Here is a 24551-nt window from a genome sequence, read left to right on the forward strand (position 1 = left end):
AAGGAGTATGTCTTTCCAGTAAGACCACTACCATCCAAATATAAAAATGTTTGTTGCTAGTATTTGGCCTGATAAAGAGCTTGTACCAGAATATAAACTAGCCACATCACTAACACAGGTTTAGTTCACGTGACTTTTTTTTCTCATAGCAAGACTTTCCTGAAAAAGAAATTAGGGCAAGCTTTATTAATTGCAAACTGGCACTTTAATGAACTAGACTATAGGGATGTTAGTGGATACTTTTTAATCTTCCTGTGAGAAGGGTGAGTAGGATAATTGTGATAGATGAGGTGACTGGTTGGTGGTGAGCTGTGACATTCACAGTGTTGGATAACTGCTAATAAGAGGTGACAGTTTTGAGTGTTCACTGTGTGTCAAGGCCTGTTCTATGCAGCTTTTATGAATGAGCTCACTTACACCTCACAATTGCCATTTTCCCCATTCTACAGATGAAAAAAGTGTGGTTCTTGAGGCCAGGCACGGTGGCTCACACCTGTAATCCCAGCACTTTGGGAGGCCAAGGTGGACAGATCACTTGAGGTCAGGAGTTTGAGACCAGCCTGGCCAACATGGTGAAACCCCATCTCTGCTAAAAATACAAAAATTTGCCAGGTGTGGTGGCACACACCTGTAATCCCAGCTGTTTGGGAGGCTGAGGCACAAGAATCGCTTGAACCTGGGAGGTGGATGTTGGTTGTAGTGAGCAAAGATTGTGCCATTGCACTCCAGCGTGGGTAATGGAGCAAGGTTCCATCTCAAAAAAAAAAAAAAAAAAAAAAAAATAGTGAGATCCTGAGAAATTAATTGGTCCCAAACCTTACACTTAGTAAGGGGCTAATTCAGATTTCAAACCCAGATTTGTCTGAAACCAAAGTCTATACCTGGATCTATTCTGTCCCACAGAGCTTTCTGCAGTGAAAATGTTCTGTCTTCTGTTTTCAAAATCGTAGCCATTTACCACATGTGGTTTTTGAATACTTGCAGTGTGTCTGGCTCAAGTGAGAAAGTGAATTTCTAGTTTTATTTTAGTTAATTTACAGATAAATTTAAATAGCCACATGTGGTTAATGGCTACTGTGATCAACAACACAGGTCCGGAGACTTTAAAATGTTGCTAACTACAGGCTAATCACAGGAAACCCAGTCCAGGAAAGTATATTCATGTAAGGTCTAGTTTTTCTCCATTGCTAGAGTTTCTCAGACATTGTAAAAAAACCAAAACCAAAACCAAAAAACAACAACAACAGCAGGGGTACTATCTTAAATTGCTGCTGCATTGGAGGTAACAGAATTCAATTAAAAAAATTATTTACAGTCTCCTTTGGTTCAGAAACTGTGTCATGCTTTGGGCATTCTAAATGAATTTTGTCTTCCAAGAGTTCATCGTCTAAGTAGCTTTATGGAGAATGTCATAGTTCTTTTCCCAAATTTTCTTCATAAATGATTAGACAAAGTATTTAAATCTGTGCTATATAATATTTTGTGGTATTTTGATTTTAATTTTATGAATAGATAATACATTCCCATGGTTTAAACTTCAAACGGTTCAAAGCGCCTTCCAATTCCCTTCTATAGGTGCAACCAGTGCTGTCATTTTCTAGTGTAATGTTTTGTGCAGACACACAAAAATGCACATATGTATTTAACCATCCCCCTTTCTGAAACCAAATAAACACTGTTGAGTTACCTTGTTCTTTTTACTTAAAAAATACACCTTGGATATATTTTCATGCTAGTATTAAAAAAAAACTTCCCATTCTTTTCTATGGATGCATTATATTACATTGCATGCATGTATTATAATTTACTTAAACAGTCCCCTACTGATGGACATTTAGGTTTTTTCCATTCTTTGCTATTATAGAAAATATTCACATGAGTAATTTCAATACTTATATTCTAAAGTGAGCTAGAGTGACTGTATCCTGTTTCCCAGACCGTATTCCACAGAACACAAGTCTCATGAGATGTTCAATATCCAAAAGGGTTCTATAGTTAAATAACTTCAGTTAACTCTGGGTATTTGTTGATGTTTCGTAGTGTACACTGTCAAATTAAAAGAAATCTTGCAATAATCTGCTTCGATGTAATCCAAGTGTTTCCCAACCTCACATTTTCTCAAGGAACAGCATACACTATTGTTTTGGGTCAGGTTCCTGGGAAGCAGACTGAGATAGAAATGTTCATGTGAGAGCCTTACTGGGGCATGTTCTAAAGAACAACACCTGATGGAAGTGAGGGCAGATCAAAACAGGGTGGGCAGAGGGAGAAGTTGGACTGTGATGCAGTTGCAACAGTGGCCTCACAGGATCCCATGGGGAGCCTTCTAGAGGCAGGATGTCCCTTTGGAGATGTTCCAACTCTGGAAGGGAAGCAGGCCAGATTCCTGGAAGGGAGAGCCACTCCCTGACAGCTTTCTTCCATTGGAAGCATTTCTCAGGAGGGGCTCAGCTGTGAGCTATCAACTGGAACAATGAATTTCATTGTTCACTACAACTCTGTATAGAATCTTCAAATTTTTAAAGGAGATGCTTATCAGTTCTTAGAATATCTTGCTGGTCACAGCAAGTCATTCGGTCTCCCGGGACTCAGTTTCTTGCTGTATGAAATATGTATACTGAACTGAAAGTTCTTTAGAGTTTATAACATTCTTTGCATCCATTTCCATTTCAGTATGTGCGAATTAAATTCTAAGGTCAGACATAAGTTTTCCCAAAGACATACTTGGCTATATAGAGGCCAATAATGTGGATAGATAGGCCCTAATTTTTTAATATTTCTGCTGTGCAGTTATGGAAAAAACGTGCATTGTTATACTTTCAAGTATATGTTCCTTAACTTGGGGCAGAATCTTGGGGCAGACTCTTGGGGCAAAATTGAATAAGAGAGTTGAATTAGAGCTTTTTATTTTAAAAATATTTTGGTTACCTCTTGTTAGGTGTTTGCTGAAGAAGCTAGCCTGCTATCTTCCTAGGAACATTGGCCCATATTGATAAAATTGAAGGAATATACTGGCATGAGGTGTAAAGGAGAGAGGAGCATAACTAACTTTAAAGCACATTCTTAGAAGCTCTTATTTATTCTCCTTTTAGAAGCTCAGGAAGCAAACAGGTGTAGATAAACAGCGATAGCAATTTCTCAAGGACCATCCGTTTGGGAATCAGATGGGTCTAAATGCGCATCCTATGTCTTTTATGGTACTTGCGAATTTCATTCTCATGCTCCTGCAGGATTCATCAATAGTGGTTGTTATTGATGGAAGCTTGTTTCCTGGCAGGAGAGGGAAAAGGGCTCAGGAAATGGGCCTCTCTTAAGTGTGCCTAGTAGAGTTGATGAAGGTTCATAAAGAGAATGGAAAATATATCCAAGAAAAAGAAAATGTTCTTTTTGGATAAGGAAATGGGAAGTGAAATCAAATTTAAAGCAGTGGGTATTATACAAATATGATGCAGAGAAGCAAACAAAAAGGAAAAAAAAGAGAAGAAGCAATTTTAAGATTGGTGGCTGTATGGGTGTAGGATCAACTTTTAAATTGAATGTAAGTTTTTCTAAAAAACCTTAATCTTTTTCTTCAACACAAAGCTTCATAAAGATTCTTGGATCATACTGAAATTTGGTTAAGATGTTTCTTAATTTATTTTATAAAATAAAAGTTATACTACTTTACTTTTTAAAATGGCATAGTAAGTTGGATTACCCTTATAAAAACAGAAGTTATACTATTTTTAGGTTTTCCAATCATATAGTCTGTTGACATGCTTATACCCCCCTCAGATCACATATACCTTAAAATATTATACTATATTGTGATGTTGTGGTTTACTACTTCATATTTGAGTGGAGACTTTGCCACTTGACTTTTAGAATAAACGTTTACAACTTATTTTCAACACCTTCTTTAGACTTGGTCAGTAACTTGATATCAAACAAATACATTTGACATCACATGTGCTTTGTGATATTTTGTGATAAAGAGAAAAACATTTTACTAAAGAGCTATATGAAGCATTATAGGTTTTACAAAATGATATATGATATTTTTTTCTCCAAAATGATATACGATATTTTTTTCTCCAAAATGATGTAGTTCTAGTCAGCAAGGACATGAGTTAAATTATGGAGAACTCTGAGGATTATAGAAAAGATTTCTCTAAGAAGTTCAGTCTTGACTTATAGTTTTCTCCATATGAGTCTTCCTGTTTTTTTATAGCATGATCAAGTATGTAGGTAACCATAAATCTGAGGAAGGGAGGATTACTCAATACATAATTATTAATCCTTTTATCCCTACCTTTGACTCTTACAGAATCCATTCCAATATATGGCCATGTGGCTCTTTGGAGCAGTGTTCCATCATGTTCCACGATGGTGACATCATACGGAGCACAGAAATCAATGTTAGCAGATAACCAGCCCATATAAAATCGAGTAAGTAAAGTTTTAAAAATTGTATCATGGCAATATAGATACTTTTATGTAATAGCATAACTAATAATAAGGAAGATGTGGCAAAACAGGTGAAGTTATATATACCCAGAACTTTTAAAATGAGCATCTTGGTTTAAAAAATATACCGTTTGTTATTGCATGCTTACAGTATATATTTGAGGGCACAGAATATTGCACATAATTTTTTTTCTGAAAAGAACCACTTAGTAAATATTCTATGCTTTGTGAATCAAATGATCACTGTCACAACGAGTCAACTCTGCCCTATTGCTTGAAAGCAGCCATCATCGTGTATGGGCATGGCTGTGTCCCACCGGAACTATTTACAAAAACAGGCAGCAGATGAGGGTTGGCCTCTGGGTCATAGTTTGTCAATTCTAGGCATATAAAATGACAGAACTGTGCATATCACTTTCTGTATATTACTGGATTAATTTTGAAAGAACTTGGGTGCTTAAAATTAAATAATAAATGTAATCAAACATCTAATTTTTGAATGAGTTTACTAATGTAAGGATATTAGAAGGTAATGTAGATTAGATTTTTTTAAAGACTAATTGAGACTTTTGAGGAGTATTTTACAGAAATGTAAGGTCAAGTTCAGTCTCGATAACTAACAAAATATAGTAAGGTATAACTTGATGATGGAGATATGTTCTAAGAAATGTATCATTGTACAATTCTGTTGTGGGAACATCCTTGGCTGTACTGACACAAACCAAGATGGTATAGCCTATACATGTCCAGTCTATATGGTATAGCTAATTGGTTCTAAGCTACAAACCTGTACAGCATGTTACTATACTGAATACTGTAGGCAATTGTAACACAATGGTATTTGTGTATCTAAACATAGAAAAGATACAGTAAAAATACGGTATAAAAGATAAAAAAATATATGCCTGCATAGGACACTTAGGATAAATAAAGTTTACAATACTGGAAGTTGCTCTGGTTGATTCAGTGAGTGAGTGGTGGGTGAATGTGAAGGCCTAGGACATTACTTGACACTACTGTAGACTTTATAAACACTGTACACGTAGGTCATGCAAAATTTATTAAAATATTTTTCTTCTTTTAATAATAAATTCACTTTAGATTATAACTTTTTAAAGTTAAGAAACAAACATTTTCTTTAACTTTTTGACTTTTGTAATAACACAACTTAAAACACAAACATATTATACAGCTGTACAAAAATGTTTTTCTTTATATCCTTATTCTGTAAGCTTTTTCCTGTTTTTAAAATTTTTAAATTTTTACTTTTTAATTTTTTTTTGTTAAAAACTAAGACATAAACCCACACATTAGCCTAGGTCTACACAGAGTCAGTATCATCAACATCACTGTCTTTCTCCTCCACATCTTATCTCACTGGAAGGTCTCCAGGGTCAGTAACACACATGGAGATGTTATCTCCTATAATGTCAATGCCCTCTTCCTGGAATATCTCTGGAAGGAACTTCCTGAGGCTGTTTTACAGTTAACTTTTTTTAATATAATTTTTTTTATTATACTTTAAGTTCTAGGGTACATGTGCACAGCATGCAGGTTTGTTACATATGTATACATGTGCCATGTCGCTGTGCTGCAGCCATTAACTCATCATTTACATTAGGTATACCGCCTAATGCTATGCCTCCTCCCTCCCCCCACCCCATGACAGGCCCCTGTGTGTGATGTTCCCCTTCCTGTGTCCAAGTGCTCTCATTGTTCAATTCCCACCTATAAGTGAAAACATGCGGTGTTTGTTTTTATTGTCCTTGTGATAGTTTGATGAGAATGATGGTTTCCAGCTTCATCCATGTCCCTACAAAGGACATGAACTCATTCTTTTTTATGGCTGCATAGTATTCCATGGTGTATATGTGCCACATTTTCTTAATCCAGTCTGTCACTGATGGACATTCGGGTTGGTTCCAAGTCTTTGCTATTGTGAGTAGTGCCACAATAAACATACGTGTGCATGTGTCTTTATAGCAGTATGACTTATAATCCTTTGGGTATATACCCAGTAATGGGATGGCTGGGTCAAATGGTATTTCTAGTTCTAGATCCTTGAGGAATCGCCACACTGTCTTCCACAATAGTTGAACTAGTTTACAGTCCCACCAACAGTGTAAAACTTAACTTTTAAGAAAATATAAGTAAAAGGAGTACACCACACATAATGATTAAAAAAGTATAGTATAATAAATACATAAACCAGCAACATAGTTATAATCGTGTTATGTACTGTATATAATTTTATGTTATACTTTTATTTAACTGGCAGCACAGTAAGTGTGTTTCCACTAGCATCACCATAAATTGAGCAATGCACTGTGTTATGACGTTATGATGTCATTGTGGTTTGGATTTGTGTCTCCATTGTTGGAGGAGGGGGCTGGTGGGAGGTAATTGGATCACGGGGAGAAACTTCCTCCTTGCTGTTCTCATGATAGTGACTTCTCATGAGATTTGGTTGTCTAAAAGTGTGTAGCACCTCCCCCTGCTCTCTCTTCTTCCTGCTCTGACCATGTAAGACATGCCTGCTTCCCCTTCACCTTCTGCCGTGATTTTGTTTCCTGAGGCCTCCCCAGTCATGCTTCCTTTATAGCCTGTAGAACTGTGAGTCAATTAAACATTGTTTTTTCTTTATAAATTGCCCAGTCTCAGGTAGTTTTTTATAGCAATGTGAGAATGGACTAATACAGATATCTTTGTCACCAGGTGCTAGGAATTTTTCAGCTCCATTATAATCTTATGGGACCACCTCATTGTATATGCAGTCTATCATTGACTGAAACTTCATTATGGGGCGTGTGTGGCATTAAAGCACAGAAATAAATCTAAGCATCTGGCTTCTTACTGGTAAAGTGAATCTATACATTTTATTTTCACTTCCAGTTATAATTTCTAATTAACATCCTCAGATAGAATTCTGTAGCATGTATACTAGATCAAGATAAACAGTAAAATAAGTAAAAGAGTTTAAGGAAATCGAAACATTTTATAAGAACTCTAAGAGGAAAAAGGTAGTTTCTTTATTTTTCCATCATTTTTAGTATGAAAAAATAAAATAACTATAAATTCAAAGAAAAAACACGGAAATCATGTTCTTTGACAGTAATTATTTATAAACTGAAACTTACCCCTTAACTTCATGAACTTCCTAGAAATTACTGTTTCTTGGAATTTTCATTAAGAATTCCCCAAACTCAAGAACAAATTTACTGGTGGGTTTTTTTTTTTTTTTTTTTTTTTTGGTGAGATGGAGTCTCGGTTTTTTGCCCAGGCTGGCATGCAATGGCATGATCTTGGCTCACTGCAACCTCCACCCCTGAGGTTCAAGTGATTCTCCTGCCTCAGCCTCCTGAGTAGTTGTGATTACAGACACATGCCACCATGCTCAGATAATTTTTGAGTTTTTAGTAGAGACGGAGTTTCACCACGTTGGTCAGGTTGGTCTCAAACTCCTGACCTCGTGATTTGCCCACCTTGGCCTCTCAAAGTGCTGGGACTACAGGCGTGAGTCACTGTGCCTGGCTGGTGTCTTACTGATCCACACAAATTAGGTATTGCTACCACTGAGGGGTTAAAAAAGAAGCAGGGGGAAATTTTGGGTATTGAGTGATAATATTTAAGACATTTTTAGTAATAGCAATGTAGTTGTAAAGTGTCTTGTCACTGAGATATTGATGGAATGAATAAACATTCTTTTTTTAATAAAATTATTCTGATCAGTTCTGTGGCAAATTAGCTATGGCAGGGGAATTTTGCTTAAACGAAATTACGCTTGAAATATGCAAGAGATTTAAACAGAGATCTCCCCTAGTATGTGAGTAGTAAATAAGTGTTTCAAAGTCATAAGAAGAGTGTCGTGTGCCTTCTCTTTTCCTTTTATGAATTCTCTTTGACTCTTACATTTTTAGGTTCAGCCTCCTTTGTCAGGATACTTAAAAACAGGGGCACTTTGATTGGTTACTTTTTGGTGGCCAATAATAGTTATTCATATCAGGATTTAGGTTAGATGGAATTAAAGACCTCAAGTATCTCTTCCAATTTGCATAGTAAAACAGGCAAGTAAGTGTAATTTGTTCCTTGGTGAACTCTGCTCTTACTGTAACAAGAACCCAGAAAGGCACTATTTGTATCAGTTAATCCCTTGAAGGTAGCTTTTATTTTGGATAGTCACCTGGGGAGTGTAATGGGCTCAATGCTAAAGAAACATTTGAAATTTTTCTGCCAACCGAATCTCACTTGTAGTCTTTATCATGATTTATTTGCTATAATTTTTACATTCTGAAAATAAACACATTTATAAAGCAGAATTGGGGTATCAACTAAGTTACTAAAAACCTCACCAGTGCATGTTTTCACTCAAGGCCCCTCCTCTTTTATTTTAGCTAGGGATGCAGCTTACAAGCTTGGGTGGCCTTGAGTCACCACTTTTAACTCATTTTAGTTAAAGTTTTTAATTTTATTTCTTCTTATCTCTTTGATTATCAGGGTAATATGTGCTCATTATAGAAGAGTGAAAACTACAGAAAAGTTTAAAGTGGAAAAAATATCACCAGTTGCCGTACTTACTAGAAGGCAGCTAAATGCATGACTGTTAACAGGTTATTTTGTTTACGTGATTGCTATAAAAAAGATTGAAAAGTTGCATTGTGGTTTTGCTTGTTTAACAGGAAATTGTGACATTTCTCTGTGACATTACATAAGTAAACGTTATTTTAATGTGTATATAATACTCTAATTCAAAACAGGATCCAACCCATCATTCCTTTCTCTAATTTTTGATTATTATAAGTAATACTTCAGTGAATGTATTTTTGAATAAATTTTGTCCATATTTCTGATAATTTCATTAGGTACATTTCCTAGGAAGGGAACTAAGATGTCTAAAGTAATAAATATTTTAATGGTGCTCAGATCTTATCCCAAAAATGATGTACAGATTGACACTTTTGTCATCCCTACACCTTCATCATCTCTATGTGAGTCTTGGTGATATTGCATCCTCACCATTGCTGATGTTTCACAATTCTTTCTGGTTCTATGAAGAATAGGGGCAGCAGTTTATGCCAAATGTAATTCTTATCTTGGAAACCACAGAGAAAATTATGAGAATGGGATTGAAGGGAGTCCCACAAACTAGGTCTAGCAAGACCCAGAGACAGTGAGTAACCATAAAATCCAGAACATGTTACTGTAGATAGGCAAAAGCAACTGAAATTAGCAGAATTTGTGCAGGAAGCACTGCCAGGAGGAATGAGAGTGTGGAGGGGCCACGGTGATAGCAGATGTTGCTGACTGTCAGCAGGTAAGAAGGAAAGAGCCCTGTTTCGAGTGGGAGCTAAACTCAAATAGGGAGTCATTCCTGGGAGAATTGGAGAAAGATGTTTTTGTCCCCATAAAAGGCAGATCTCAGAAAGCACATCTTTTAAAAAGGAGAGAAATGCATTGGAAGGAAGGGGTTGTATGCCTTGGCGGCAGCTTCTAGTGAGGAAGCTGGAGGAGCTCAGAGCTGGTGCCTGTGTCATTCCTCGTAAGATCCAATGGACTTCACAAGGTGCATCCTGACAGGCAGAGTTGGATTCCTGCCTGCATTGTGCACTTAGTGCCTGGGACTTTTCTCTTGTATGGAGATGTGGACAAGTTAATAGCCTGTGTGGCTCATCTTTGACCAATGGGATACAGAAGTTAGCAACACATTCTTCCCCTTTTCTCTGCCTGGGTGTGTCCTCTTAAAAGTACAGTTTGTGTACTGCTGTGCACTTAGAAATGACGAACTCTGTTGCACACCCTTATATTGGCTCCCTCCATCCTTCGTTTCTGTTTTGTTATTGTTGTTGTGGTTACTATTTTTTCTCCTTATTTTCACTTCTTTCTGCTTTCCTGGAATCATACCCCTCTATAAAATACTTTTTTCTGTGTCTAATGATGATGTCATACCCGTCATACCTTTATTGTTTTTCTGATTTCTATTGGGATTTCTTTTCTATTCCATGGATTATTTAAAAATGTATTGCTTAATTTTCAAGCAATTGAAGATTCCCTAGTTGTCTTTTTCATTTTTAGATTTCACAGCCAGGTTTCTTTTAGAGAATAAAACATTGAGTACTTTTAGTCCTTTTAGTTTTGTCATGACTTGCTTTAGGCCCAACATATGGTTAATTTTGGCAAATGTTCCAAGAGGACCTAACAAAAGTAAGTTTTGCCATTGAGTGCAATGCACCTTAGAGAACAGGTAGGTCAAATTTATTGTTTTGTCCACATCTACTCTGTCCTTGTTGACTTTTTCTTTTACTGTGTGTTTTATCAGCTTTTGAAAGAGATGTTTTTACATTACCCACAATGACGGTGAATTTGCCTATAAGATTTAAAGCTGTGATTTTAGAAGACTATAGATTTTGGAATGTGAGACCTTCCTGGTAGTTTGACCTTTTCATAGTTAAGAAATGCACACCATCATCTTTGTAATAAGGCTACCTGCCTTAAAGTCTGCTTTGTTATTAATGTAGCTACCTCAGCTTATTTCATTTAATATTGCATGATATAGATTTTCTCATCCACTTGCTTTCAGCCTGTTTTTTTCTCTATGTTATACACGTGCATCTCTTGTAAACAGCAGGTAGCTGTGTTTTATGTTATTGTTTTGAATTCAGCCTGACAATCTTAGTCTTTTACAGAGTATTTAGTTCATTTTTATTTAATATAATTTGTGTTTGTATTCATCAACCTATTTTTTTTCTGTTTGACTCAGCTTTTATGTAGCTTTTTCTTCCTTTGTTTTTATTACTTAGCTATTACAACATGCATCCTTTGCATATTACATTCTATTTAATGATTTGTTTTAAGAAGAGAAAATTGCAGTTTGATTTAAACCCTTAGAGAAGAATACAAACTCCAAATTGTTTCCATGAAGTGAGAATGCCACTGATATCTAAGCTTGATAAAAATTTCACAAGAAAACTATTTTCCCAATTTTATTTATGAATATCAGTGCAAAACTCTTTGTATTATTGGCAGAAAAAAAATCCAGCAACTCATTAAAATAGTAATCATTAAAAAAGTAATATCATGACCAAGCAGGCAGGGTTCATTCTAGGAATGAAATATTATGAACTCTATTAAAATAATTTATCATATTAATTGGTCTAAAAATCATATGTTAATTTCTATAGATGCTGAATATTTATTCGACAAAATTCAACAGCCACTGTGGATATCTTTTAAAAAGACAACTCAATAAAATAAGAGTTAAAACATTTTATGAACATGGCGAACTGACAAACTATTTACGCTGTAGGGGCAGAAATGGGGTGATCCCTTTCTTCCCCATTGTAAAGGTCACAGCCTACACCCTTCTAACAAAAGACAAATTAACAAGAGAAATGCATAACACACTTAGTTGATCATAGTTTCATGTGACACAGAAGCCTTCAAAAATGAAGACCCAAAGACTCAGGGTGAACTATCCATTTTCATACTCGTCTTTTTGGAACGTTTATGGAGACTTCATTAGCTAGGCATGATTGAAGCATAAACAGCTAATGTAGAACTGTACTTGGACAAAAATGGCATGATCTAATGTTAATAGACCTGGTGGGGAAATCTCAACAAAGCCTGTTCGGATTCTTCTTGACCTATCTATGCAACTTTCCTTCCTCCCAGGTATGGGATATGGCCCCTCTGGAATGAGAGTCTTAATTTCTTTTTGGCCAACTGTTACATGGAAAGGTCAGGGAAGTTTAGAGTAATATTTTTAGGTTTTATTCCTGGCTTTGGTGAAAAGGGGTTCTGGCTCCTATGACCTGCGTTGAGGAAGAGGGCTTCTAGTTTCTATAGCTCTCCGTGGGGAAGAATGAGGCTGAGAGACACGAGAATAGAAGATCAGAGAGAAACTTGCTTCTGAGGCTGCTTCTGAGGACTTCATTTTGAAATATTATTTTTTGAGCCCTAAGAATGCACACAAACAAACAAAAACACACATGCACACAAATACACCATCTTGTCTCAAAGCCATTATTGTAATGGAAAAAAAAACAAAACAAAACACTAGAGGCATTTCTGCTTATTCAGTTAAAAGTATAAATCAGATAAGGATGCACAATTCTCAATCCTGCTACTGATACTGTACCAGAGATTTTAGCCAACAAAGCAGATGCAAGAGACAAGTTAAGTCTTAAGCTCTAAGACCTAAGTAGGTGGAAGTAAAACCTTTATGTTTTTGTGACTTAATATTTAGAAAACCCCCAAATAACCTGTGAAAGTTTCTAACCATTACTCAATTACAGCATCTAAAATAGGAAAAACAGAGATACATCTGACTCATTAAAAAAATCCTTTGGTTGGAAAAAAAAAAAAAAACCCACACACAAAAAACCAACAACAAAAACACCCTCTGGGGAAATTCAAAAGAATGATAAACTGAGAAAAATATTTACTTCTCCAATCACCAAGCACTTCCCCCCTAATATATTAAGAGCCTTTAGAAACTGGGGCATGTGGGGAAATATAAACTGTAGAGCTGTTGGCAAAGAATGTAAATGAACGGTTTATATAAAAAGAATTGCAAATAGCATTTCAACTCAGAACAAAGGTGTTCAACTCCACATAAGACGCTAGTTTTTATTTGATTTTATTTAAGAAATGAGAGAATATAAGTATATATTTCTAAATTTGCTTGCGTTTTATAAAGAAACTTTCAAGGAAGCATAAGAATTAATAGAAATGGTTGTCTACAGAGACCAGAGTGGAGGGACAACAAATAGGGTGAATGGGACTGGAATCGAAGCCTAATTCTTACGTAAACACTTTCTCATATTGTTTTGTTTTTTAGCCATGTGAACATATTACTTTTATAGAAAAAAATATAAAAATACAAATTTGCAATTCCTTTATGTAAGGTGAAAAATTTCACCTCTTTCGATTACTGTGTAAGTTGAGTTATTTAAAGCATTCATGTGCTATTTGTATTTTTATTTCTTAAAATTATCTGTTCAAGTTCTTTAGAGATATTTTTGCTTTGTAGTTTTTTTAAACAAACTTTATAATTCCTTAATATATTTAGGAACAAGTACATTTTAACATTTTTATCTCACCTTTTAAAAGTCTGGTTATCCTATTATTTTGTTTATTATACATTAACTTAGAGAAATTAGTAATTCTTATTTTGTCAGATCTGTCAATATTCCTGTGTTGACTTTTTAAGAAACATTACTTTATTTTATTTTTGAGATGACAACCAAATGCTAAATGTTTAATGAGAATCATATCAATTTTAAGGAAACTGATTATCACTGGCTGACCTTTCACTTCAAACTGCCCTAGTTTTAATAAATGCATAAAACATTTCAAAGGAATCATGATGGTATATTTTACTTCATGACCTTTAATCTTCTTCATGAAACCTTCATTTTGATGAATGACAAAAGGAGAAAATACAGAAAATGATTCTGGGTACTTTAATGACATCTCTTTGCATGAACTATGAACCACAGTTACCAGTGCTATGAGACTGGAGGGTGTTGCTTGTTCATTAGAGATTCTTACAGTAATTAGGAAACAAAGACTAACTGTGAAATGAGACTTCATGGTTTGGGAGATCTGGAAACATCAGGTGAAACTGAAGTTCTCCCACATGAATAAAACATTTTTATTTTTAAGGCTAATTAGGACATCTGTAACTACTATTTGCTTTCTTGAAGGAAAGTATATTAGGTTGCAAACACTAAAGGGGAGATAGGTGGGCATGTTTCTTAATCTTAGGTAGAATTTAAAGACCACAAAGATCTGAATGTATGTGTGTTGGGAGATGGAGGAACAGGGAAGAAATAAAATGGGTTTAGATCATCCAAGATTTTAACAAACAAAAGTTTGAAATTTTCCAAGCACTATATTTACCTGTGTTCCAGGTGCTCAGATTGCATAACAAATTATTCTCAGACTTCATGTAATAAAGACACCATTTATTATGCTCATAAATTCTGCAGATCAGGAATGTAGACAGGGCACAACAGGTATGGTTGTTTCTGCTCCAGATGCATGGGGCTTCAATGGAAGACTTGAAGGCTGGGAGGCAGGAAGCAGGTCATTTTTCTCTAAAGAGCCAGAGAGTAAGTATTCTTGGCTTTGCAGGATTTAAGTACAGTCCCTGTCATTACTATGTATTTCTGCTGTTTCAGGATAGAAGACACCATTGATAATATATAAATTAATGAACATGGGTTCCAATAACCTTTATTTTCAAAAACAGGCAACTGGTTGGGTTTGGCTCCCTGAGGTACCTGAAGGATAATTTGTTTGCATGTCAGGTTGATGAGAAGTGTCAAGTGGAGGTCTCAGTTGTTCTTCATGTAGACCACTCCATGTAGGCTCATTCCTTTGGGATAGTTTGGGCTTCCTGTCCTCATGGAGGCTGGGATCTAACGATATAAGTCTTCAGAAAGAGGCAATTAATACATACCCCAAATCCTCCTAAGAATCTCCTTAATATATCTATGACACTTCCTCTTCTTAATAAACAATGGAAAAATGAATGAATGGAACTCAAGACATTGCCTCAAATGATTCATCCTTGCCCAAGGATGGACTCACAGAGACTTGGCACAGCAGGTTGGGCAGGTATGTGAGTCTTGAATGATACCAGTTGATCTCTTTGCCACTGTAGTTAAGATGGGCTTCTGCTGTCACTGAGAAGTTCCAGAAATATTAGAGCTCATCTAGAAATTACGTAAATATTTACTTTTTTTCTAGAATGTCTTTTTTTAAACTAGAATTTGTCATAGGAAGTGAGATGAGAATATAAATCTCTTAAAGACCTAGACGAATGCTTCACAAAATCCTTGTTAAGTAATAACTTGTCCCTTACCTGCTGCTTCAAGATTCAGACAGTGCTTCTTTGAGTCAACTGTCAATATGTTAGTATTGATAGAACAAACTTGTTTTTATTTTGTGATAAATTTTAACGTCTACTAGGTCTAGTTCCTCTTTATTCCTTTTCTATTTAAAAATTATTTTCACCAGTAGATGTTTTTGGATGAACTTACGGATCATAGTGTCAAGTTCGCTTCTTATGTCAATTCTTATATGTCAATTTCACTTCTGAATTTATTTCTTATGAAATAATTTGGAAAAATGATATTTCTGTAATATATAGTTTCCATCTAGGAATAAAGTATGCTTCTCAAATTACTTAATTGTTCTTTCTGCCTTTCAATCTAGTTTTACTGATTTCTTTATATATTTCCATACATTACCATATTCATTCCTAACTATTGTATAATTTTGTTGCTAGTGTGGATTAGGTAATTTCCCCTACATACCGCTGAGACATGGAATGATAAATATAAGAGTTGTTGATATTATGAGGTATATATTTTGGTTTCTGTCAATGGTTTCTGTCTCATAATTCCCATAGATCTTGTTTTTCCTAGTTGACTAAAACAATAGGTATGTCTTTTGTTAAAGTATTTAGTCTTTTGTTCTTGATTTCTGAAGCAGCTTCTAAACAGCTTTAAAGTAATAAAGGTGAAAGACAGCCTTTTGTCATAATGTTGGGGCTGTTTAGGGCTCAGAAGCAGGACTCAGAGAACTGAATCTCTCTCTAAACTTTTCCTGACACTCCTCTCCATTTTTTTTTTTTTTTTTTTTTTTTTTTGTGACGGAGTCTTGCTCTGTCACCCAGGCTGGAGTGCAGTGGCATGATCTCGGCTCACTGCAAACTCCGCCTCCTGGGTTCACACCTTTCTCCTGCCTCAGCCTCTCGAGTAGCTGGGACTACAGGCACCTACCACTACATCCCCGGGCGTGGTGGCTCACGCCTGTAATCCCAGCACTTTGGGAAGCTGAGGCGGGTGGATCACAAGGTCAGGAGATTGCTCCCCTCCTTTTAACTTAAAATTTTTAATTTTATAATACAGGGTCTCACTCTATCAGCCAGCCTGGAGTGCAGTGGCACAATCTTGGCCCATTGCAGCCTTGACCTCCGGGGTTCAGGTGATCCTACCATCTCAACCTCTTGAGTAGCTGGAGCTACAAGTGCACACCACGCTGCCTGGCTAATTTTTTGTGTTTTTTTGTAGAGATTTGGTTTCACCATGTTACCTATGCTGGTCTTAAGCTATCTATCCATCTCAGCCTCCCAAAGTGCTGGGATTACAGGCGTGACCCACCCCACCTGGCCTTCCTGCCTCCCCCGCCACTTTTTTAAAACTTTCTCCTTTTTCTCCCCAAGGAAAGCTATAGGAACTAAAAATATACTCTCATCTTCCCTCCTTTTGTGTCTTGGAGCTGGCCATAGAGAAGTTGTCTGATTATAAGTCATAAGATTCCCATTTCTGAAGGGGTCCTCCTGCACCATACCCAGGAAGAAGGAATGCTGCACAGAGAAGCCAAGAAAAATCTCAACAGTCCTTGCTGGGTTGCCCCACTCAGTCTATTCATATTAGGCCATACTTTCGTTGTCCAGTCATATTTTTACATGGTTGTCCATGCTTCAATCATTCCTATCCAGTGAATTTTCCATAAGAGGCCCAGAAAGATAGAATGGGGGGAGCCTCTGAATAGCTGAACTTGTGGAAGCTTGCAGAAAGGTGAAGAAGAACTCATCCACGTGCGGGTGGGTGGCACATCCCACTCCCACAGGAATGGAAGCACTTGTGCTCAGGACCCTTTAGACCTCACCCTATGTATCTCTTCATCTGACTGTTTATTTTCATTTTAAAAAATATCCTTTATAATAAAGTTGTAAATGTGTTTCTCTGAATTATGTGAGCCAATCTAACAAATTAATGAAACCCAAGGACCAGGCTATGGGAACTCTCATTTATAACTGGTTGGTTAGAAACCCAGGCAAAATAACCTGGGACTTGTAGGGACTGAGCCTCCAACCTGTGTGATCTGATGCTGTCTCCAGGTAGATAGTGTCAGGAGGCTATTTCCAGGTAGAGAGTTGGGTGTCCACTGCAGAACTGACTGCTTGCTTGTTGGTTGGGAGAAATCCCCACACACTTGGTCACAGAAATTTTCCGTGTTGACTGTTGTGGTATGAGAGTAGAGAAAAACTGTTTTTCCCACTCAGCACCTATGGTTTAATTCATACCTTCTTTTTTCACTCTGTATGCCACTTACTTTAAAAAAATAAAAATGTGAGTGTCTTGTCTAGCCAGCAAGACTAAGAAATAAGTTTGTCTTCTGCTTTTTGGGGCTCTGTTTTTTTCAGTTATAGGAAGGAAGGGTAGAGTTGAATCAAATACTAATTCTTAAAGCATCTTTTGTTTTTTTAGTTCTCTTATAATGTGAGGTAATGTGGGGTGTATTTATGTTTTTCTTGGTATCCTAATGTATATAATACTTAGAAAGTTGTCAGAACCCTCTAGGGATTAGACATATATACATAGATAAATAAGCATGAACCTCACTGTCAGCATCTACCATTAGTGAGCTTATTTATTTAATTCTTTCTCTTATTTTAATTTTCTGGTACAATAGGTTATGTTAATATTCTGTGAAAACTAACCTGACATTGTTAGCTTTTTCATGGGACATTACACTTTGACTACTGTCACAGTTAGTAAAGCTCACTTTACAGAAATTTAATTTGTGCATTAAAAATGTGTATATACAATTACCTTTTATTAACACATATTTTACAGTTGTGGTTAAATCACTGTATAATTTTATTGAAATGTATCAAATGATTGATTTTGAGATAGAGATCATACCTAGTGCCACATATGGTGGGAAATACATGCACATCCTTGTTGAGAGGTATTTTCTTTAGGATGGAAGGCCTTTTGAGAGAGACACTGCAGCTCTCCTGTGCCTCAACCTACCTCCCTGGGCCAGGCCTTTAAGCTGTCTCTGATGTGGTGGGTTCAGCTTCCTTTATGCCACTTGGCCACTGCCTCTTCATGCAAGCCTCTGACTCTCCCCTCAGCTATCTTCCATGTTCCCTGTGGGTTTTGACAGAAACTTCTGGATTTCTTCCAGAGAAGACGCTCAGATGAGCTGCCCAGGGTGTTTCTGAGCCAAGGTTAATGGCTGCATCATGTTGAATTTAGCAGAAATAGAGAGTTAAAAGAAGAGAATGTTGTCTGCGTAGAAAAATTTTGATTTTAGATTTATTAAGTTTGAGGCAATAATAGGCTATTCAAGTGGAAGTATCCCAGGGGACAGGGATTGGCAAACTTTTTCTGTAAAAGGCCAGATGGTAAATATTTCAGTCTTTGTGGACCGGATGTGATCTCTGTCACATCTTATTCTTTGTATTTTTTTTTTTTTTTTTTACCATTCTTTTAATGTATATTTAAAATACAAAAATGTAGGACAACAACAAAAAGCTGCAATGTAACTTGTCTCATGACAGAGCCTTGACTGAGATATTGGGTCTAGAAATCTAGATTAATATTCAGCATGTGGATAATTTGAAAACTCATGAGTAAGCATAGATGTACAATATTCTAATTAAGATAGATTATTATTGTAAATTATATAAGTATTTACATTGAAAGTGTTTTGCCCAGAAATAGATTTTATAAAATCATGTCTTATTTTTTTGAACCACGTAAAGTTACTAAGGACTTCCATCAACCAGATATAAAAATAGATTCAATAAAATTAATAAAATTTTTCAAATTTGATTAGGATTTAAGAAAAATAGTTTCAGAAAATTTCTAATTTCATAATTCTGTGGAAATTAATGCAAAATAACATTAAGCTTACTGGATGTCACAGAGGCTAAAAGTAATCTTTGGTTTATGAGAATATCATGGTACATGATATTCTGTGATTTTCATGTACAGGCTGTAAGAATTGTAGCCAGCTGTGTTGCCATCAAGGAATTATAATATTTATGCTTTAACTGTGGGATTAAAGGGGGTTATATCCTTTCAAAATTGACTGAAATAAATGCATTATAGGTAGGATTAAATAAAAACAACACGAGTTCTTTACTTCTGTCCAAATTAACCAAATGAATGGCACAAATTGAAGAAGTCTTTTAAACTAGTCATAATTAATGAGTTCATTTATTCCCTTAATTCAAGTAGATCACTAGAGTTTAAGTCTATTTTCCTAATGGAATTTTATTGATTGTAAGTTTAACCAGCATGTTTTGCTTTTTGCAACAGATTTATAGAAAGAGTCAACATTTTTACTAGTACAACCTAGAAATTATTTTACTTATTTCATTTAAGATGATACAATGTTTCAGATAAATTTTTGAAATCTATAGAGTATGACTTTCATATATTAAATGCAGAGTGTAGAATACAGAAGTTAGTTTTAGATTCAACATTATGTCCAAGTTCCAGTAGTACCTTTATACCTGAAGTGTTTGAGAGAAACATGGGCAAATTGGAGCTTATGTGGAAAGACATAACCAGGAATGTAACATATCTAAGTACTAATTCAAGTGAAAAATAGCTAAAACAACTAGTATGGAGAAGAAAGACCTTGGAGGGTCTGACCTCATGTATGCATTGCACAATGGGGTGTATATCACAGTTGTCTTAAACATTTAAAATGGCAGAAGAAGGAGCAGACTCATTTATCTATCCACTCATCCGTCTAACCATTCACCCATCATTTCATATAGAAATAGCCTTCTATATGCTAATCTTATTGTATATACTAGAGACAGAAAGATGAGTAATATAACCCTTACCTAAAGAAGCTCATAGACTAATGAGGAAGCTCATATTTTATGGGAACACTTATTAGTTAGGTAAACCATTAGCTTTCTTTTCCTCCTCTATAAGTCCAGATAATAATAATAATAATGCATAACTCAGAGGATTATCTATGGGGGAAAATGAAATTGTGAAAAGTAGTACAAAATGCTATAGAATGTTAGATGACATTATTGACTGAAGGATTTCTGGATAAGAGATTACTAACTCATGTTTTCTGAATTTCTTGATTTAATATTTTATAGTAAATCAGTTACGTGTGGTATGATAAACCATGTAAAATTTAGTGTCTTAAAATCACAACACTTTATTATTTCTCATTATTTTACTGGTTAACTGAATGATTTTCTCCCTGTCTTTTCTGGGCTCATTTGAGATCTCCTCACTCACCTGCCTGGTGCCTTGGTGATGGCTGTTGTGTGAGCTGCTTTCATCATGCAGTTTATTCATTAGGTAGTCCAGCTAGATTTTCTTACATGACAGCAGAAACAGTCAAAGATGTAACAAACAGAATGGCAAGGCCTCTTGGGACCTAGAGTTGGAAGTCACACATTATTTTTGCCATATCCTGTTGGTCATAGCTAGTTATAAAGACATAGGACATAAATCATAGCTAGGACATAAATCATAGCCAGCCCAGATTTAAGGGGAGGGAAGATAGACTCCACCTTTCAATGGAAGAAGTGGCAAATTCACATTGCAGAAGGGCACATGGGATGGAAGAGGCTGTTGTGGCCATCTTTGCAACTATGTACCACAAATACACATGACAGGTTTTTATTTCCCATTTGGTAAAGTGTAAGTAATCTATTTTTCTGTGTACAGTGGCTAACAGTTGTACTTATTTTTTTTTTTTGTATTTCAATCATCATTGCTAGCAAGGAAATAGTATGAAAAGGCACAGTTTGAGTTCTCCTATATAGTTCATTCCGTCATTGTTGTTCATAATTAAAGAAATTGCAGCAACTTCTAACCAATAGGTTATGAGTGAAGGATTTGTCTGTCTGTGAAAAAATCTAGTAGTTTGAAGGTTCTTAATTCTTGCTACTTTATTATTACACTATCGTCCATTTTTTAGCAATAAGAGGTACATTTTTACTTTACTGCTTAATATCTGTCACTTTTATTCCTCCATAACAAGAAGATAAATATTTTAAGTCAGTTTTCCTCTTGTCTAAGTATATAACCAATGGTTACAGAGCATGGAGTTGGGGTGAAGTGTGACTGTGTTTTCTTTTTATTTTAATCTAGTAGTTTCAATATCATTTCTAACTAGATAGCCTTACTTTTCCAATGTCTCACCACAAACTATTACATTGCTACATTGATTTATTTTTGTTGTTTTGAAGTCTCAGTGAATTTATGATTTACATCCCACTCTATTTTGAGGGTATGTGTGCTAAAGCAGAAAACACAAACTTGTCCATTTTGGTGAAATAAGGGTATTCCAAACTTTTGACAGTTGCAAAAATCCTACTTTGAAAAATATTCAGTCTCCAGATGAACTGTAGACTTTAAATACATAAAAGCAGTTATAACAAAGAAAAATATACCAGTTTATAGCCAATGATGTATGTTGATCATAGACTCTAGCTATAGGAATGCCTTTCATTTTCTTGAAAATACAAGACAATTTCTTATCTTTTAACTTATAGATATGTTGCCCTCTCAGGTTGAAACACACCCTACTATTCTTTTGATGAGTGTCTCACTACCCTGTAAGTCCCAGTTTCCATGTCACTTCCTCCAGTCTTCTGGCCAGGCACCTCTCTTGCATGTTTGCATAGCACCCTCCTCTAATGCCTCCCATTATCATCTAGCTGCTGTGGACTTTTCTTTCTTCCCACTAGACTATGAGCTCAATGAGGACAGTCATGATGCTGACCTTGAACATGTTTATACCTTCACTTCTTAGCACAGCAGTTAGAACATTGTAGTGGGCAATTGATATTTGTTAAATGAATGAATTTGGGGTAGACCGTAATAAAATCTCCCACTTTGTGCATTTTCATTCAGATAAAAATACAACAGAAAATCTCTTTTCTGAATCAGGACTCATAGTTGTTTGGCACTGAAATAGAAAAAGCATACAATGATCTATCATTTCATTGTGTACAACAAATCAAACATTATGCTTTGTAAGTGTCTACATAGTCTCTCATTAAATGGTTCTTTATATAATCAAAAATATGATTTTTCTTGTTACTTTTATTTTGTGGTTCCCTAGCAAATTACTATGGGAATTAAGGTCACCCAAATCAAATACCTCAATTATGCCTTTGGTATCTTACTCATCACTATCCTACCTACTTTGCCTGTATCTTTCTGCTTCTTAAAATTTTCTACAGCTTCCTTTCACCCTCTGAAACAATAATGACCTCATTGCCCCACTGTTCTCAGAGGGCTCGGCTATTAGATACAAGTTATTTGACTGTATCTGCCTCTTGGAACACACATGAAATAATGTATTTATACTATCTGACAATATATTTCAACTCACCTTCTGTAGTTGCCACCTTTCCTTAATTTTTGTCCATTTATATCATACATATAAACTACTTTATTCATTCTGACAGCAGTAGCATAGATTTCATTCTCTTTTTAATTTCATTATATGGTTTGCTTCCTCTAAAAACAAACATTCTAGTTTTTTATACCATTTCTAATATTCCAGCATAATTAATGATCTGCTCTTTTCACTCAACGCATATTTGTACTTTGATAACTATGAATTATTTGGGCCAGCTAAACAATGTAAGCAAATTGAACATTCACAGCATTTGATCATTCATAGCATTTGATCTATTTTGTCTGGGTCTTGATATTTAGAAAGTTCAGCCAAAGTTGATATTAAAGTGTTAAATTTGCAGGAATTTCACGTAACTCTTCAGTTGATCTTTATTGAAACAATGAACCACAGCCTAGAGCCCTTGTGCTTTTGTATGCTTACTAGGATTCCATAATTTTTAAGGATATCTAAGGATATTTTAAGGATATTTAAGGAAATTTTGGGAAGTGGGGATTTGACTTTTGGTTCATTCTCAACTGAAGTGTAGCATGTATAGGATGCAAATACAGACCAACCAGACTGAACTTTCTGTGTGCTTTGTGGGGTCATTTGATTATTTGTGTGGTATCTCACATGAGACTTAATTTTAATTTAAACAAACCTGTAAGTCTGTTCAAGGTACAGGGAAACCCAGGTAGAAGTAATACCCTAACAATTTTGCAGAGAATATCAGAAATATAAAATGTGTCAATACAAAAATTAGCCAGGTGTGGTGGCACCTGCCTGTAATCCCAGCTACTCAGGAGGTTGAAGCAGGAGCATTGCTTGAACCCGGGAGGTGGAAGTTGCAGTGAGCCAAGATCACGCCACTGCACTCCAGCCTGGGTGACAGAGAAGACTTAGTCTCAAAAAAATAAATATGAAATAAAAAAATCTCTGAAGTTTCATAAAATAAAGAATTTGAAGGTACAGTAACAGCATATTAATTTATTACTGTATGCTAAATAGTGTGCTAGGCACATTACATACAAGATTATGTATGCAGTATGTACGCAATGTGCCTCCTAAAATGTGTTTATGATTTGTATTATTATCTCTGTTTTTCAGCAGCTCTGGAAGTTAAATAAATTGCCCCATGTATTAGTTTTCTACTGCTATGTAACAAATCACCACAAAGTTAGAGAATTAAAATAACACCATGACTTATATCGTGGTCCTCTAGATCAGAAGGCCAAGCAAGCTGGACTGGATGTTCTACTTAGGGTCTCTGAAGGTAGAAATCAAGGTGTCAGCCGTGCTGGGCTCTTAGTCGACATCTGGAAAGAATTCATTATCAAGCTCATTCAGGTTGGTGGCAGAATTAAATTATAACTGAACCTCGAACAACATGGGTTTCAGCTACACAGGCTCACTTATACCCATATTTTTAAAATAATTATATTGGAATTCTTTTGGATATTTGAGACAATTTGAAAAAAATAAAAGATGAACAGTGTAGGCTAGAAATGCTGAAAAAATTTGGAAAAAGTTAAGTGTGACACTAACTAGTCTGGAGATACTAGTCTATTTTATCATTAACTACCAAAAAAATACACAAATCTATTATTAAAAGTTAAAATGTATCAGAACTTACACATATAAGCACTTAGAGTTGACAGAAATGTAAACAAATATAAGGAGGCATAAAATTAATTGTGGGACATACTAAGCTACTGTAATCATTTTGTAACCCCCTCCTGTTGGTATTGAGGTGAACTCCAGTGCTGTGAGTCTCTGCATAAAATGCTCTGTGATGCTAATCAACCTGTGTGAGCAGTTTATTTCCAGTAAATTGCATACTGAAGTAAAAAGTTACCTCTTGCAGTTTTCGAGTATTTGTCATAGTGTTTAGTGTACTACCATAAACCTTG

The 24551-nt window shown here is 35.6% G+C and overlaps 1 protein-coding gene across 5 annotated transcripts in view; it reads left to right on the forward strand.

Moving 5' to 3' along the window:
* IL15 (interleukin 15) overlaps positions 1-24551 on the forward strand; it is a 98380-nt gene that overhangs the window by 17252 nt on the left and 56577 nt on the right. For all 5 annotated transcript variants that reach the window (NM_001287676.1, XM_074039133.1, XM_045391839.3 and 2 more), the window contains 1 exon segment: positions 4307-4428. The gene's annotated coding sequence lies outside the window, so the exon portion shown is untranslated.

The sequence above is a fragment of the Macaca fascicularis genome, chromosome 5, assembly GCF_037993035.2.
Source record: "Macaca fascicularis isolate 582-1 chromosome 5, T2T-MFA8v1.1".
NCBI lineage: Eukaryota > Metazoa > Chordata > Mammalia > Primates > Cercopithecidae > Macaca > Macaca fascicularis.